Below are 17,248 nucleotides of genomic sequence, written 5' to 3'. Positions count from 1 at the left end.
TCACCTGATGTCCATAATCCAAGAAGATTTTTGATTCATTCCCTGGTTTGTGTTAAATTGTTGCATGTCGAACTGCTGCAATGGTGTGGAGTCTTCCAAGGTTAGAGATACAGCAATGAAAGCAGCTGAAGGTGACCATCCCTTCCTGCATCCAAAGCTGTTGAACGAGAGCACCTTTTAACAAAGTAGAGATGCCTCAACAGTTAAATTATCTGCTGGCATTCCCTGATGCAGCATATGTACAAAGGTTTGCTGGTTGGACTAATTGTAAGTGTACTTTGAAAGCAGGAAGCATCTTTTGGAGAAGAAGGAGTAAAGGAGCAGATTTTAAGAGGATGTTTTAAAGCAGATATGTTCAGACCTTCACCTTACAATGAGGAATCAGGAATTGCCCTCCTCTTCTCAGCCCATCCAAATTTCAATGTCCACAGTTTAGAAGGTGTACATTTTAACAGGCATTTGGAGCTGTTATAATTTATTTTAGACCAACATTTTCATTGAAAGTTTAATTTTGCCATAAACATTTTCTTTACAATTTGGTGAAGTTTAATTTTCGCAAAGATGTATTCAATGTTTACTCCTCCCTTGTTGCACCCATCTCAAACAAGCTGTTTTACATGGAGGTTGAGGTAAATTGCAATGGTTATGAAAACCTCTGCCTTGATTTGAATAAAATCCTGTTTGCAGAATCTCAGCTACCAGCAGGTCCCAGCTGAATATCCATAGGGAGGAAAGGAATGGGGTTGACTACATTCTCTCAAAAGTGAAGCTCATCGCTCTGCAGCACACATATCAAAGCATGTCCGCTCTCAGAACAAGCTTACCAATACAGAATTAGAACTAATATAATGCTTAGAGCTCCAACTCACAATGATCGGCTTTGTGGTTTTCTATGTGGTTACCAATGCGACATGCACCACACAGAATTGAATTCTTGTTGAGACAGATGTCTTAAAGTTTATTAACAATGTTAACTATTTACATGGCTATGATACCTCAGACATGTACACACTGTCAGAGGGAAATACTGTTTAAAAAACCAATAACACTTGGAAATGAGTGTTTTGGGCATACCGGAGCTTCAGTTTAAAGTACACAAGTCAGACCAGTATGTGCCCTTTGCAGGTTTTACTGGGTTTTTTTGGATAATCTGGATTCTGATGATACTGTGCATTAAAAACACATAACTGACTGACTACACTGCCTTCATTATGCAGAGGCGGTGACTCAGGGCAACATAGGTTACCTCTATACCAGAACAATAAATGTTATCATGTTATATAACTGTCTTAAAGGTACAGAGGCTGTGTGGTCTGCAGTCTACGCCATAATACACTGCAGATATAAGGTTTCAATGACATTAATTAACAAAAGAAGCTTTCCAAAGCTGTGGAGAAGCCTCTGAAATGTCTTAGATGAAAGATAATGGAAACAGTTCAATAAATGAAAGAAGCTCCGTTACAAAGTGTGGACGAGAGAGAAGAAATAATTAGAAATTTAGACATTTGTGTCTTCGCATCATTATTGACTCATTTTGTATATCTTCATCATCTAAGGTTTGACACGAGAGTATGCTATTGCAATCTGTGCTCAGTTATTTGCTATCCCCACTCATATCGAAGATTAATGGCCTGAATGACTACAGCTATCCTATTTGATGCAGATGCTTCAGTTCAAAGTTGCAGCTTTGCCACATTAAAAGTTTAGTGAGAAAGTTTTCTTTCACAGTTTCAAACCTTAATTCAAATTGCTGAGGTGCTAGAACTGTCAGGCAGATATTCTCATCAAGTGGCAGATTGCTGCTCAGTTTTGTTGGCTCTCTGTGAATACAAGCCATTAACCTCTCAGTCGTGTTTCCCTGCAGCGTGTGAGACTTCAGGGACTCAGTGACCAACGTTAGGAGTCTATTTATTCCAGGCTTAGCAGTTGTCGCAAAGCAGGTGAGGGCACATGAATGTGAGTGAGGCAATGGTGACTGTAGTCACCTAGAGTCACTGCAGTGCCACTGTGTTCCTCCTTACGATAACAAGGTAGCAAACTCATAAGATAATTTGGCACAGCATGGATTCGTTGTAGTTGGATGTTTGGATAAACCAAGAAGAGAAAAGAAATCAGGTACATTAGTTCTTGCTGGCATTGAGGCCCTAAAATAGAATAGCATCACAGAAACTGAAGGCTCAAAGTGTTTCCACAATAGACAAGTGAGGCCTTTCTTTTTTTTAATGTCCAACACCACTTGGACAGAGCTGGCAGTAATGTCCACTGTCAGGACCATTATAAAGTCAGTAACAAGCAGGAAGACAGAGGTATAGAAATTGCATAGTGTAACTTTAGACATGTGTTGGGTTGCAAGAAACAGGAGTGTTTGGAACATTGAATAAGAACAAAGATATAAAGTCCTCAGGCCCCTGACTGTGGGGGATCAGGGATTTGCTGCTTGCCTCCGCTCAGGCTGCACTCTGGACTTTGACCTGGAATGAAAATCAAGGCTCATGAGGGACAGTCACTCAGATGTCTGCTAAAACCTGACAGCTCCTGACTCTGGTCATCATGCGTCAGTGCGAGAAACCCAAACCTGATCAAGTCAGCGTATTTTACAACAGAAAAAAAAGCACGCTCTTTAGACAAGTCAATCATTCAAAAACACTGGACACACAAAATAAACAAAGTCTGAAAAAAGTTTCAATCAATTTTTTTCAAGTCCTTAAAGAGCATTATCGAATCATATATCGGAAATAACAACCACACATGGCAGTGGTTTTTCCTGCCTGCAGATCTCCCTTCAAACGATTCTACATCTTGTGCCCCAGATAGGTTAAAGTTCAGTCGCCTTAGCATTCCAGTAGGACTAACACTGCAGAACAAAGCTCAAACGGAAACCCTTGAGCAAAATGCAAGGAAATGTTTAAAGGAAGTTTGTCATTCCAATAATGCCCTGGTTATGTTTGTTTACAAAATTCTATATTTGGTGAGAGCAGACCTGCACTTGATTAGCGCAGGGCACAGAGGGTATCTGTTAAACCCCTGGAGTCTTTTGAGGTTTCCTGAATCAGGCAGGTCCGCGCATTCAGTTACAAGTTGCTAATTGTAATTTACAAAGTTCACTAACAAAATCATTTGTCATCATGAGTTCAGAGCTTACAAGCTGACTCAGAATAAACAACATAAACAATAATATAAAATAATATCAATTAATCACTTCTGATTTTGGAACTTAAGCTGATTTATCTGCCCAAAACCAAGGCAGATTTAACATGGGGCAAAGAAATAGTTTTAATGTCATTTTGCTTCCTGTAGGTATTTGCACCAGGATCTTCTAACAGTTGATCAATTTTAGTCACTACCTGCTGAGCTTATTGTGGGTCCCATATAATTACTTAGAAATTCTTAACGTGAATCAAAACTCAAATAAATCATTTTCCAATCATTGAATAATCAAAGAGCAGAGGGTATGGTGCAGCAGATCTTTTGTCCATACGACAGGGCTACTGATACAGTACTATCCATTTTACACTATCACATAAAGTCCAAATTGACCCATGTGTCCGTTAGTGTACAGTGGAAGCATCACATTCAACAGTAACTAATGAGGTTTGTTTTGCTATGACCACAACTATAGGGGGCAGATTCAATGCACAAGCCTGTGAAATCATTGCATTCCACCAGAAACTTTGCAATATCCTTGTAGAAAGTGACCCCAACTATTCAGTCTGAAAAACAGCCTTGCTTGAGACAGTAAGGTAACCAATCCACCAACATTATCCACTCTTTAAAATGTGTAGATCGCTTCATGTAACCCTAGCTGTTAAGCAAAAGCAGATTTGTCATACAGTTTTGGGGGAATCGAGGAGTAGAGGGTTTTAAGATTACAGGGGAAGGAATAAAAGGGAACCTGAGTGATAACGTTTTTACCCAGAGGGTGGTTCACATATGGAATGAGCTGCCATTAATTTACAACATTTAGAAGGCATTTGTACAAATACATGGAAAGGAAAGGTTTAGAAGGATATGGGCCAAATGCAGGGCAAAGGGGTTAGTGTGGATGGACATATTGGTTGGCATGGACCAGTTTGGGCCAAAAGGCCCGAATTCGTGCTGTTGGAATCTATAACTGCCTATGACTCTGCAAACACTACACTGTTCAATAACATATTTGACTAATATAAATTATTACAATGTAATAATTGAAAGATGACTAGCTGGTGTTTAATGTCATAGCTTCTCAACTAGAGATAGTGAACATAGCAACAAGAGAGATGGATCGGGTGTGGAGATTGAGACTGAGACAGATCAGGCGAGTAGGAAGGTGAAGGGGACAGCACGGAGAGTGGAGAAAATGGATGTGAAGGGAGAAGGAAATTGGACAGTGACAGGAACAGTGAGGGAGAGGTATCAAAAATTGCTGCATGGTTTCTGGTTTCAGTTCCAGTGCAGTGTGGGTGCACAGTGATGACATGAGCTGCGTTGACTTTCTGCCCCAGTGCATTGGCAGGAGGGGCAGAGAAAGAAAAAAAAGGCAGGTTTTCATTCACATAGCCCTTTTTCAAACTATAGATCATCATTTCAAACCATAGGTCATCATTTTACTAAGTACTTTTGAAGTTTAGTCACCATTGTAATGTAGGAAATGCAATAGTCAATTTGTACAGAACAACTTCCCACAAACAGCAATGTGGTAGTGACCAAATAATCTGCTTTTGTGGCATCATTTGAGGAATGAATGTTGCCTGCCACACCAGGAATAACTCCCCTGCTCTTTGTTGAAACTATGCCAAAAGATCACTTAACTACCTGGGAGGATAGATCAATGTCTCAACCAAAGGACTGCAAGTGCTAATAGTGCAGCACTCCCTCCTCAGAAATACCAGCCCAGTTATTTATTTATTCTCAAAGCCTGGAGTGGTTCTTTTACTTAGAACCTTGCAGATCAAAGGAAAGCGTGTTAGCATTTAGCAATAACTGATGCACAATACAAACTCCCTGTAAAGTTCCATTGCACTTTAATGAGGAATGAGCTTTCAGATATTCACATTTAGCGTCAGTAGCTTTATAATTTAGGGCCTGCACACAAATGCTGTTTAGAATCAAACTTGAAACATGACCGACGTAGATCTCACTTATACCATCCCTTTAAAACTAAAAGGATTGTCATTTTGTAAGTATATATGAGAATCCTATTCAATTTTTAAATGCGTTATCTGACCAAGAACAAATATAGGCATAAGTAAATAAATAGGCTTTTTTTGAAAACATGGTCATCTAACTTCAAACAAAGATTGCGCTGAACAGTTCTTGCCTATAAATTCTTAAATCCCTGACCGCAGCCTGACTTACCACCAAAGTATGTGACCTCATGATGACCTCCCATCAACTGAAGTGGTGATTATTAGGTCTGATTTTGAAAATTAAGCTCTTTGTGTGGCAATATACGCAATCAGTGAGGTTATTCCAATGTGGCAAAGGTAATGCACTGTTTCAACTCATTCCTGTCAGACTTTTTTGCTGCAAACACTGTACGATCCTGCACAGTTTGAAACCTTTTCCCGATTCAGCAGCAGGACAGGCTATCCCCATCTGTGCTGCAATCTTATGCCCAGAACTACTCTCAGTAATTGATAGACATCTGAAGCTTCAGCTCCCTGTCGGTGAGCTAGCTATTTGAGATGTTGGACCACTTGTGAACTTTCTCCTCTTATTTCATTCTTTGCCTCACTAGGTTTCTTTGTATCAGTTAAATTTTACCCACATTATAACTATCAGTTATCGTTTTCCTTCCTCTCATTACTCATCTTTGCAGGGAATGGCATTACATGACAACAGATATATATGAAAAATACATAAACATGAGTTCTGCCCAATTAACAGAGATGAAAATGATCAATTCAGCATTTGATTTGACTGAAGCTTGAATCTCCAACACATGCTCAGATATCAGGCTTGTTCCCATACAATGTAGGTAAAGTCGCCATAGTCATATCAGGCCATAGGGTTGTTCACTCATTAGAGAGAGAGATGACTGCTGGTGGTTTAACCGGAGGGTCATCACGTCTCAGGCAAGGGGAGTGGTTGAGGAGGTCAATTCTTTGTTGTAGCCTCAGCCAGTGCGGGAATTGAACCCACTTTGTTGGCCTCACTAACTGACCGTGCAGCCAACTGAGCTAGCTCAACCCCTGCCACACATCCATCTCTCGTTTCTTTTGCATGTTCATACCGCCTCTTCTGGGGTACTGTGTCCACTTCTGGCCACCCTATTGTATTAATTGGGGGGGTGATTCAGAAAGGAAATACCACAATGTTGCTGGATATGAATGGTTTGAGTTATAAGGAGAGGCTGGACAGGCTAGAATGTTTTTCACTGCAGTGTAGGATGTTGAGGGGTGACTTTATAGGGGTTTATAAAATCATGAGGGGTATAGATAAGGTGAATGATCAGTGTATTTTTCCCTAGATAGGGAATTTCAAGACTGGGGGCATATTTTAGGGTGAGAGGTTAAATAGTTAAAAAAGACATGTGGGGCAACTTTTTTTTATGCAGAGTGTGTGGAATGAACTTCCAGAACAAGTGGTGGATGAGGGTACAGTTGCAATGTTTAAAAAACATTTGGATAAGGACATAAATAGCAAGTGTTTGGACATATATGGGCCAACCACAAGCAAGTGGGACTAGTTTAGCTTGAAATTATGGTTGAATCGAAGGGTCTGTTGCCATCTCTATGACTCCATGACTTTCCATATCTAACTTTCAAACTTGAATTAATTTTAAGTTATATCCTCCAATGATACCTTCATTTAATTCACTTTTTAAGAAAAGGATGGCAGTGATTTCTTCTGATCACTGTGTGTCAGTGATATTACACATGTTAAACTACACAAGAATAGCACTCTGGAAATTAAGACGCACAATTCACAGTCATCAAATGTTCAAAAATTTTGTGCAAGTTTGCAAAGTCCCCAATTTGCCTGTCAGATAGACTCAGACCAACAGAAAACATAGACCAGGCATTTTTCACTCAGAGAGTTCTGGGTGTCGGGAATTTGCTTCCTAGTTTGGCAGTTGAGGTGGAAACGGAACCTGGATCAGAACTTAAAGTGCTGTAACCTGCAAAAGTGTGCACCAGATGCTGGAAAATGTAATTAGAATGGAAGACTAATTTATTCAACCACTCAGACTTGGTGAGTTGGATAGCCTCTTTCTATGCCACTACCTTTCTCTGATTCTAAAGGGATGACTGCGCATTACAGCCCTCCCATGTTGACCAGGGATTCTAGGTGCATGAGCCCAACTTCTCAACCACTGTTGACTGCAACCTCTCCCTGTATTTTCACCACAACATCAAACCTCGTCCTCGTCCCCCACCAGCCAGTAAATTCTGATGACTTATACATCTCCAGTTAAGTGATGGTCTAACTCCTTGCCTCCCTGAGCTCTAACCATTCTTTCTTCAGACATGTTAGCTTTTCTCTCCCTGTCTACTTGCAGTACCAATCTTCAGCTCCTCCTTTTCTGGGATAGCCAATCTCTCCTTGAACCCTGCCATGCACAGATCCCTGGATTCCTGCAATAGCTTTTCTCTCCGGATCCACCCCTATGCATAGATATGCAGTGTTTGCTTCCCCAATTGTCAGGACCCGTTGCCAATAGTTCCCCATCTATAGCCTTCTGTCAAATGTTTCTTCATCCAGCATGTTGGCGGGCTGTCATTTTGTCTCAATGCTCCCCAAAAGCAAAAGGACAAAACAACAAGGTTTGTTCGTTAAAAAGCTCACATCTTCACTGACTATACCCTTTTCCCTCATTCTTCTGTTTTTCCATCATCTCTTTCAATATTAGAGCTTTTGAAAAAACACAGAAATGTGTACAGCAAAATTTAAGCTGTAAGTTTTCAAAATCCAGGCCAAAATATAGACCTAATCTATCTGGTCTCTCTTCATACATTAGTTCTTCCAAACCATGAATCAATCTGGTAAAATTTTGTCGTACCTCCTCCATTGACAGAATATCCTTCCTCGGAGAGGGGGACCAAAACTGCACCCAATGCCCCAGGTGTGGTCTTGTCAAAGCCTTGCACAGTTGCAACACAATATCCCTGTTCGTGTACTCAAATTCTCTGACATGAAGGCCAACATGTTATTTGCCATCTTCACCACTGGCTGCCTCTGCAAGTTTACTTTCATGGACTGGTGTACAAGGACATCCAGGCCTCACTGCACCTCCTCTTTCTCAATCCATCACTATTCAGATAATAATCCAACTTCCCATTTTTGCTACCAATGTGAATAACTTTATATAACTTCAGTTCAACCACATTTGGAATATTGCATACAATAGTGGTTACCACACCTCCAGAGAGGGCACATAAAAGTTTTACCAGGATGTTGCCTGGTTTGGAGAGTATTAGCTATGCGGAGAGATTAGACAAACTTAGTTTGTTTTCACTTGAATGTCAGAGGCTGAGGGGTGACCTGATAGAAGTTTACAGAATTATGAGAGGCATGGATAAAATTGGATAGTCAGAGTCTTTTCTCAGGGTGGAAATGTCAGTTACCAGGGACATAAACCTATGATAAAAGAGGGTAGGTTTAAAGGAAATGTGAGAGGCAAGTCTTTTACCCAGAGAGTGTTAATACCTGGAATGCACTGTCAGAGGAGGTTGTGCTTGCAGATATAATAGCAACGTTTAAGGAGCATCTTGAAAGACACATGAATAGACAGGGAACAAAGGGATATGGATTGTTTTAGATTAGATTCCCCTACAGTGTGGAAACTGGCCCTTCAGCCCAACCAGTCCACACCAACCCTCTGAAGAGTCACCCACCCAGCACCATTTCCCCCTGACTAATGTACCTAACATTATGGGCAATTTAGCATGGCCAATTCACCTAGCCTGCACATCTTTGGACTGTGGGAGGAACCGGAACAACCCCACGCAGACACGGGGAGAATCTGCAAACTCCACACAGACAGTTGCCTGAGGCTGGAATCGAACCTGGGACCCTGGTGCTGTGAGGCAGCAGTGCTAACCACTGAGCCACAGTGCCTCCCTTAATTGTGTGGGGGAAAAAGCTTTTAGATTCTCAGCCTTTTAGTAATTGCTATTTATTATTTAGTAATTTAGAATGCAATTAGTGTCCACTACAGTGAAAATTATTTGTTCAACTCTTCTGCCATTTCCTTGATTTCCATTATTATTTCCCCAGCCTTGTTCTATAAGCTGCTTTCTCCAGTTTCCTAATTTCCCCTCCCCCCACCTTGTCTCAGACAAATCCCTCGAACTCAGCACCGCCTTCCTAACCTGCAATCTTCTTCCTGACCTCTCTGCCCCCACCCCACTCCAGCCTATCACCCTCACCTTGACCTCCTTCCACCTATCGCATTTCCAACACCCCTCCCCCAAGTCCCTCCTCCTTACCTTTTATCTTAGCCTGCTGGACACACTTTCCTCATTCCTGAAGAAGGGCTTATGCCCGAAACGTCGATTCTCCTGTTCCCTGGATGCTGCCTGACCTACTGCGCTTTTCCAGCAACACATTTTCAGCTATAAGCTGCTTATGTCAACTCTGGCCCCTCTCCATCTATACTGTGAAACGTGGGATAGGATTGAATTTTTAAACCAAAGACGTATTTTTGGTCAAAGTTTTAAATGAGTTCTCTGTTTAGTTAATTCTCGCTTCAGCCATGTCTATCTACAGTATTTTGATGTTGTTTTAGTAGTCCATAATTCAGCAATCCATAATTATGCCAAATTTGCATGACAGCTAGTCAGTGAAACATTGTGTGATATATTTAGAATTACAATGGGATGTGTTACATGTAGCCTTATGTGATCGAATATGGATGAGAATATCTATTATTATGATGTACTTGGAAGAGTTTTCTTGAGTGAAGAAAAAAGCTTATTGCATCACTGCTACAACTTTGGAGTAACATGACTAATATCTATTATTGCAGAGATTGCTAGATGCCCATTCACCCCAGATCTGTTTCCAACTTCTTTACTCTGACCAAGTTCTCATGGTATCATCACAATGGTGTTGCTACTAACCTCAATCAAATGTCAATCCTTTCAGACCCATGTACAACAGTGCTCTTTCTCCTGTGACATTCCAGCATTTTTTTTTATCGCCACCAACTACCACACCTCGTCAAAGGATTACCACATTGATGCACCTTTCACACATTTTCACAGTAAAGCTTACTACATATACCACGTATTTTCTCCCTGGAGTTGAACAGACAGGATTAACTTACTTAAAGCAATAAAGTGTTGAAATTAATGTTATGCAGTACACAGGGCTGTCTTGGAGCAGTGTGGTGATAGTAACAAGACTGCTGGAATATCTCATTCAGAAAGTGATATCATGCCTTCTAAGGGATTACTGGATGCAAGTACTCTAGGAATGTAGATGACTGTATGAGATTGTAAAAGTTGCTGGCAGTGAATATGAACTCACCACTCACATTTACTACATAATTGTGTGGTAACTGACTGACAGCAATAGATGAAATGCTGCAACTGCAATTAGGTATAGTGATGGGTGGTTCATGTAAGTTGGTAATGATGATCATTTGAAAAGCCACTTTAATCATAATGGACTGGGGTGGTTCAGTGGTTAGCACTGCTGCCTCACAGCACCAGGCACCCGAGTTTGATTCCAGCCTTGAGTGACGGTCTGTGTGGAGTTTGCACATTCTCCCTGTGTCTGTGTGGGTTTCCTCTGAGTGCTCCAGTTTCCTCCCACAGTCCAAAGATGTGCAGGTTAGTGGATTAACCATGCTCAATTGCCCTGCAGTGCACTGGGATGAGCAGGTTAGGTGGCTTAGCCACAGGAAATGTAGGGTTAGGGTTAGGGTGGGGGCTGAGGCTGCATAGCATTCAACAGCATCCATTGAGTAAGCTAACAAAGATAAAGACACATCAATGTTGCTGAGGACTTCAACTTTGGATCAAAACACTTCAGCTTTCTTTTAACTCTGTCAGCTCAATGAGAGACAATGGAAGTAATAGGTTGTTGAAAACTCCGCCCAAGACTCATTAATATCATGGCCGCCTATCCTGCAACATCTCACAATGACATTATTTGTTTTCATTTTTATATGCAAAGAGCTGGGGGGAGGGGGAATAATCAAACAGAACATTAGCCCAAGTGTGGATATTGAAACACAAATGTTAGCCATAAAATCATTGAAAACTGCTTCAGTCAACGGCCATGCAATGTTTTGTTTGTACACGAAGAATGTGTTTGGATTACTGTTCATAATGAATGGAATTTTTTATTAATCAGTCTGTGTTTTTAGATATCATGACTTGAAAGTCAAATAAAATCACAGTGGCATTTAGATTGCAGTTCAGATTTATAATTCACTCTGTTGGACAGTTTTTCTTAACATTTTAATATAGTTTCAAAGGGTAAGAAATGGGATAACAAATATAATGTATTGAGCTTAAACTCACAATTAGGGTATAAAATGCAATGGGCTTGTCTAAATCTTTGAGAAATCCCTCTTGCTGTTATTTAAACCTCTCTTCCTTCCCCCCACCCACCATCACCCTGTCATTCATTCTTATTTTATATGCTTTCCTTGTTGAATAGTGAAAAGGCAATCTATTTTGACACCCTAGCCAATGTTATTATGATCCTCGTTGATGATACTGCTGGTCAAGTCAGATCGCAATGTGAAACCTGGCTTAATAGACTGTGGGCTGAATTTTATGTTCTTTTGGCTAAGCTGATGTTACGTTGAGGTTGGTGAAGTGATGCTTGCCACGTGGCCAGGTGTATTTCCTTACAAATGTTGCCAAACCCGTTATGCTAATTGGAGCTTCAGGCTTCGTGGCAAGTTTCCGTCCCACCTTACCACTTGGCGTTCCTGGAGTAATTTGCTACTCAGTACAAGGTCCTCCCAAAGACCAGTATCCTTTGAGGTCGCGCCATTCTCCATAGCCTGCTGGCCTGTGGAAGCTGTGCTGCTCAACTGTGGTTGGGGTGAGGGGAAATGATGGAGAAGTGGAGGCTAGTCCTTACTTCTCTGAGATGGAACTTGAGGTCCTTGTGAATAGGATGATCGAAAGGAGAGGAGATCACTACCTGGGTCAGTGCCACCTTCAGAGTGAGAAGGACTGAGCTGCAGTGCTGCTTGAAGGTGAATGACCTTCTGCACTCCACTAGAGTAAGTGCAGTATGCTGCTATCTCACCCACCTCCATTCAAAGCTTATTCTCAGACCATCTCTATTACATGCAACACCTTTCCTCTCTCAACCCCCTTGTTCCTTCACCACTAGCCCTGCATGCCCTCCCTGCTGCCTACTTGTTCCCTTAACACCTTTACCCCCAACTAGCATCAGCACTAGCAGCTGTGGCATGCACTTGAGACTTCCTCATTCACCAATGTTTTTTCATTACTGGAGAAAAGCTCCCATAAAAAGCTGGGTGATGCAGGCAGGCATGTGCTGGAAATATATTTGCTCACACTCTCCAAGGCAAGGATACTTTTCCTTACAGGACAAGACAGGATCTGCGTCTGTGAGAACTTAGAGGTAACCATATCCCGGTGCCTGAGTAAAGAGTGGACTCTTTCCACCACTTCTGTGCTGGAGACTGGCTTTGTACATCACAGCAGGAAACAGATAAAGAGACTCAAGACATATGGGATAAATAGCTGAGCAGGTAATTTATACAGTTTGTTTTGCAAACAAGGTTTTGTAAACAGTTTGTTCATTTCACTTTACACTCATGTGATTGTCCCATTTCTGTTTGGGCTTGAGGCACTCCATCACACCTTGTGGCAACAATCCTTGGCCAAAATATTTTGGGGTGGTCAATGAGTCCCAAATCCATCAGGTGGGAGCAAGGGTAGCCATGCCTGTGCATGGCATCGACTCTCTCAATACCTCGATCTTAATGTGACTCCTGTCTACAGTCTGGCCTGCTGGAATGTAAATCTAAGGGAGGTGCCCAGCGTTGATGGAGATGTAGAGGTACAACACAAAGAGATGGGTAATGCTGCAGGATGGTTACTGGAATATGTCTGTGCTACTGAGATATCTTGTATTGGAGGCCAGTGTTGTTACCCTGTGGATACCCAAGGAATGGTTGAAGATGCAGCCTCCTGTCTGAGAAGTCATTTCGCTTTCCCTTCATTGTCACTCCCTTCACCTCAACATTGTGTGCTCTCCATGTGGTTCACCAGGGAAATAACAGCAAATGGCCCTGTGCCAATGGCATTCAGTCTCAGCATTGCCATCCCACTGAGACCCCTGACATCACCCTCTCTGCCTTCCAGCTGTCCATTTTGTCAATTCCACACACTTCTCACCTCCCCACACTAGGCCGACAACTGCCTATTTGTCAACCCCTTACCCCAACCCGCCCTTGTCCTTTCATTTCTGTAAACAGAAGCCATGAAAATGTGGTGACCCACCCCCTCAAGTGATCCAAACTGCCAGCAGCAACTCTCATATGCCCAGACCTCTAGCAGGTGAACAGATATCTTCCCACTGATGCCACACCTACCCCACAGACTGGTAGGAATGAAGGACTGATGCTGACCCACTCCCTGCTGTGTATCGGTTCAGTCTGCCTGTGCAACACTGCCATGACCAGATACACGAATGTGGACCAAAGCCTGAGACTCGGAAAGTGGGAGTGGGGTGGTATGTTGCTGTGCCAGACTATACATGCTGCCACCCATCCTCCTAACTGATGTCTGCCCCCATGGACTTCACTGTGGACTGTCCCCCTCAGACGTTCAGACATGATCCACTGCTTGCTGCTCATGCCATGTGTTTGGAGTGATTACTGAGACTTTGTGGTAGACAGAGGTTCATTGCACACTGATATATGACAAGCTGTACCTGCTTTCCATTCGGCCATCTGCCTGGTCATGTGACTGCGCCAACTGCCAATGCAAGGCAAAGCATGCATTTTAATTGCTCTCTGGGAGTAAGGGAGCAGCCCCAGTACAATTGGTTCCTGTCCCTCTGTGGTACATGTACCAGATGCAGCTGTCCACTGCTGTTTGCTGGTATGCCCTATTAAACCAGTCTATCCTTGGAGGGCAAAGTGCCAGTGCATTGAAGGATGCCAGGATAGTGGCAATACCTCTGTGAGAGTGGAGTGCCATTGCTCACAACAAAAGGATAAATGGGGCTGGTGAATCATACCCTGCTCTGTCATTTACCCATGAAAAAAATAAACATATTTTGGAGCAAGTAACCATCTCAACCCATCAAGAGCCTACTCTGGTTTCCATGGTGAGTTTACCTGACAGCCATTTTGTAAGGAAAGCTTAGGAAGATCACAATGATGAGGGAACTGACACTGCCTAATGTGAGCCTTGATATTTTGCTTGTGAAAAGTGTACGTGACACCATAAGATGATTTGGACATCAAAATGAGACTCATCGAACTGCCAGATTCTACCACTCATCATGCCAAAGCCCATACCACCAGAGCCTGGTGGAATTGCATCCCATCAGCTTTATTTCTGTGGTTGATTACTATAGTGGTCAGTCACTGAATGTATTCACCAGAGGCTGCTAATGTGTATCTTTAATAAAAGTTAAACACATTTATACAGCAGGGAAAAAAACTATTTTTACACCAGATAACAACTATTTGAAATGGTTTTCTTACAACTGTCATAAATAAAGATTAAGCCCTACTACCTTCTGTTATGAAGATATTGGAGTTAAAAGCATCAGAACAACCGGACACAGCACCAAGAGTTCTCAATAAGGCAACAATGTATGTAACACTGAGTAGAACAACTTGATTAGCTCAATGTCTGCAGACAAAAACAAATTTGAATTTGGCCAATCAGGTTAAATTATAACCCGAAAAGAAATACCAATTTCCAATCAAGTTTGAATTGAGTATATTGACAATCTTAATGGTCTGGGTATAAGACCGAGGGAAATCAAATAGTTGAGAGGAGAATTGCCAAGTCCAAGCATGTAACAGACTGCTTGTAAAAATATCTCCCTTAAAAGTACTTTTTCGATCAGTAACCTATAACGCAGAAATTCCTAACAAGGAGAAAAGAAACACAGGAAGACCTGAAAGCAAGAACCTAAAGCTGCCTAGTTTTGAGATAAGAAGTGTTGTTTTGTAAATCTTAATTGTGAGTTTTATCAGACTAGTATTATAGAAGGAAAGGTAAAAGATAGGTTAGAGAAAGAAATTGTAAATAGTGGTGAGTTAATTATTCTCTATTATACTTTAAGAAATAAAGTTGTTAATTCTTACTTTACATAGTTCTTGGCCATTTAAATTTTACAGATTACTGCATGGGATAAATCTTTTCTGTGTTGCTGGTTTTAAATTAAGCAGGGGGGGATTTAACCTGTGTCGTAACACTTCACAACAATCTTGCAGAAACTCAAACCTCACTGTAGGGTCACCACTTATTCAGTTGGCACAGTTGTATTTGGTTTATTTTAGGCATTCACTCAATATTACCTTCTTCAATTATTTTCTCTCAATGAGACTTTAAGAAAACTGCTCATATAGCTCACTTAATCCTTAACATGTGTTTCTTAAGTTAATGCATTTAACAACCTTGTTCGGGATGTCTTCCTCTCTTACCCCTCAAAGCCTTCAGTTTTTGTAGCTTTTCTCTAACTAACCTCTAAATTAGGTAGGACCTATTTACTTTTGTCCTGTTTTGGAGACTGATAAATGCTGTGAATATTACAGGGCTTTTGAAATCTCTGAATGGCTGGCTACTCTCTCATAAGGAAACTTGCTCACTCACTAACTTCCTGGTTGGTTGCTCTTGCAGATAAACACATTTCTGGCTCCCTGTATCATACAACATCACAGCTTAACCTTTTTTCTCTCTCTTTTACCCTCGGTCTCACAGGACTGAACTATTCACCTCAAGGGCTTACTTTGAGGGGTTTATTTAAATTCATGGAACAAGTTAGCAGACAAACACAGTAACAACACTCACAGTACTCAGAAATGAAACTAAAACTATATCCTCCTCTTCTTAACCCACACAATATAGAAGTACAAATCCAGAAAATAAGCAAAATACAACATCATCACAATCAACCTATTGAAGTGAGTCAGTATTAATCACCATTTAGTCACCCCTTTCTCTTATTGGATAAGCATAGACTCTGCCCGTGAGATCATGTACGTGCCCTAATTAAATTAGCAACTGTAAAATAACTTAAACAGAATGCTTTTCATTTTGTATTTTACTCATCATGTATCTCATCAGCATTAAAAGTAGCTTGTATTTATATAGCACATCAAATGCTGTAAAAATGTACTCTGATGTGCTGCACTAAGTTAAGAAAAGTGGTCAAATACCTGGTGACGGGATGTGATGGTGATCAGAAGTTGATGAAGGTTGGATCAATGAAAGAATACTCAGCAGAAAACTGCAAGAAAAGCATAGTTCATAGGAAGGTACATCAGAGTAGATGACATGGGGCAGATGAGGGATTTTCTAGATGGCATCTGATATAGGGCAGACGTATAATGGATGAGTAGCATCGAGGGAGTGTATATGAAGATGAAAGCCATTTTTTAAGCAATGCTATTAAATCATGATTCTTAAAGTGGATAAGCTGCTTATATCATCAATACAAACATAATTATACAAACATAAACATAAACCTATGTCACAACTGGACCATGTATCTCTTCTAATGTCCAGGACTAGAGGTTGATTTCCTTGTTCTGAATTTCTTCGGGGAATTGATTAACTGATGGCTCCACCAACTGAAGGACTTTGTCTGTTGACTGTGATCTAGTACAAGGTAACAGCTTCAGTGCAATGTAATTTCCATGCCCCTTGGACAATCAAATTAACACGGAGATTTATTAATTCTACTGCTTTTCATAATAATAAATCCCTGAATTCTTTTAAAGCAAAACATAAACCTGCATTAGAGGAGAAAGATATAAACCCCCAGGCACTTTGGCATTTTGTCAGTGGAATTGATGAATTTCAGATGCTCCACTGCTAAGGTGGAAATACATCATTTTAGTTTGTGACGTCCGGCCAGGTGCAATCAGTCAAGCCAGGTACTTAACCCCTGATCCTCCATCCTACACCCGATCTCCAACTTCCCAATTGTCTTGAGAATCTTTGGAGATGTTGTCACTTCCCAAGCTCCTGTCAATCTTCTTTGGAAAACCATACTCAAGTTCCCTCAAATCAACTTCCCATTCCCTGCCACACTACTGAAAGGGTTTTAAATCAAAGGTACAAATTGCACCCTCTGTGACTGC

The sequence above is a fragment of the Chiloscyllium plagiosum genome, unplaced genomic scaffold, assembly GCF_037043375.1.
Source record: "Chiloscyllium plagiosum isolate Xiang-an unplaced genomic scaffold, Cpla_swu_hap1 HiC_scaffold_25, whole genome shotgun sequence".
NCBI classification, from domain to species: Eukaryota; Metazoa; Chordata; class Chondrichthyes; order Orectolobiformes; family Hemiscylliidae; genus Chiloscyllium; species Chiloscyllium plagiosum.
This window is presented reverse-complemented; position numbering follows the sequence as displayed.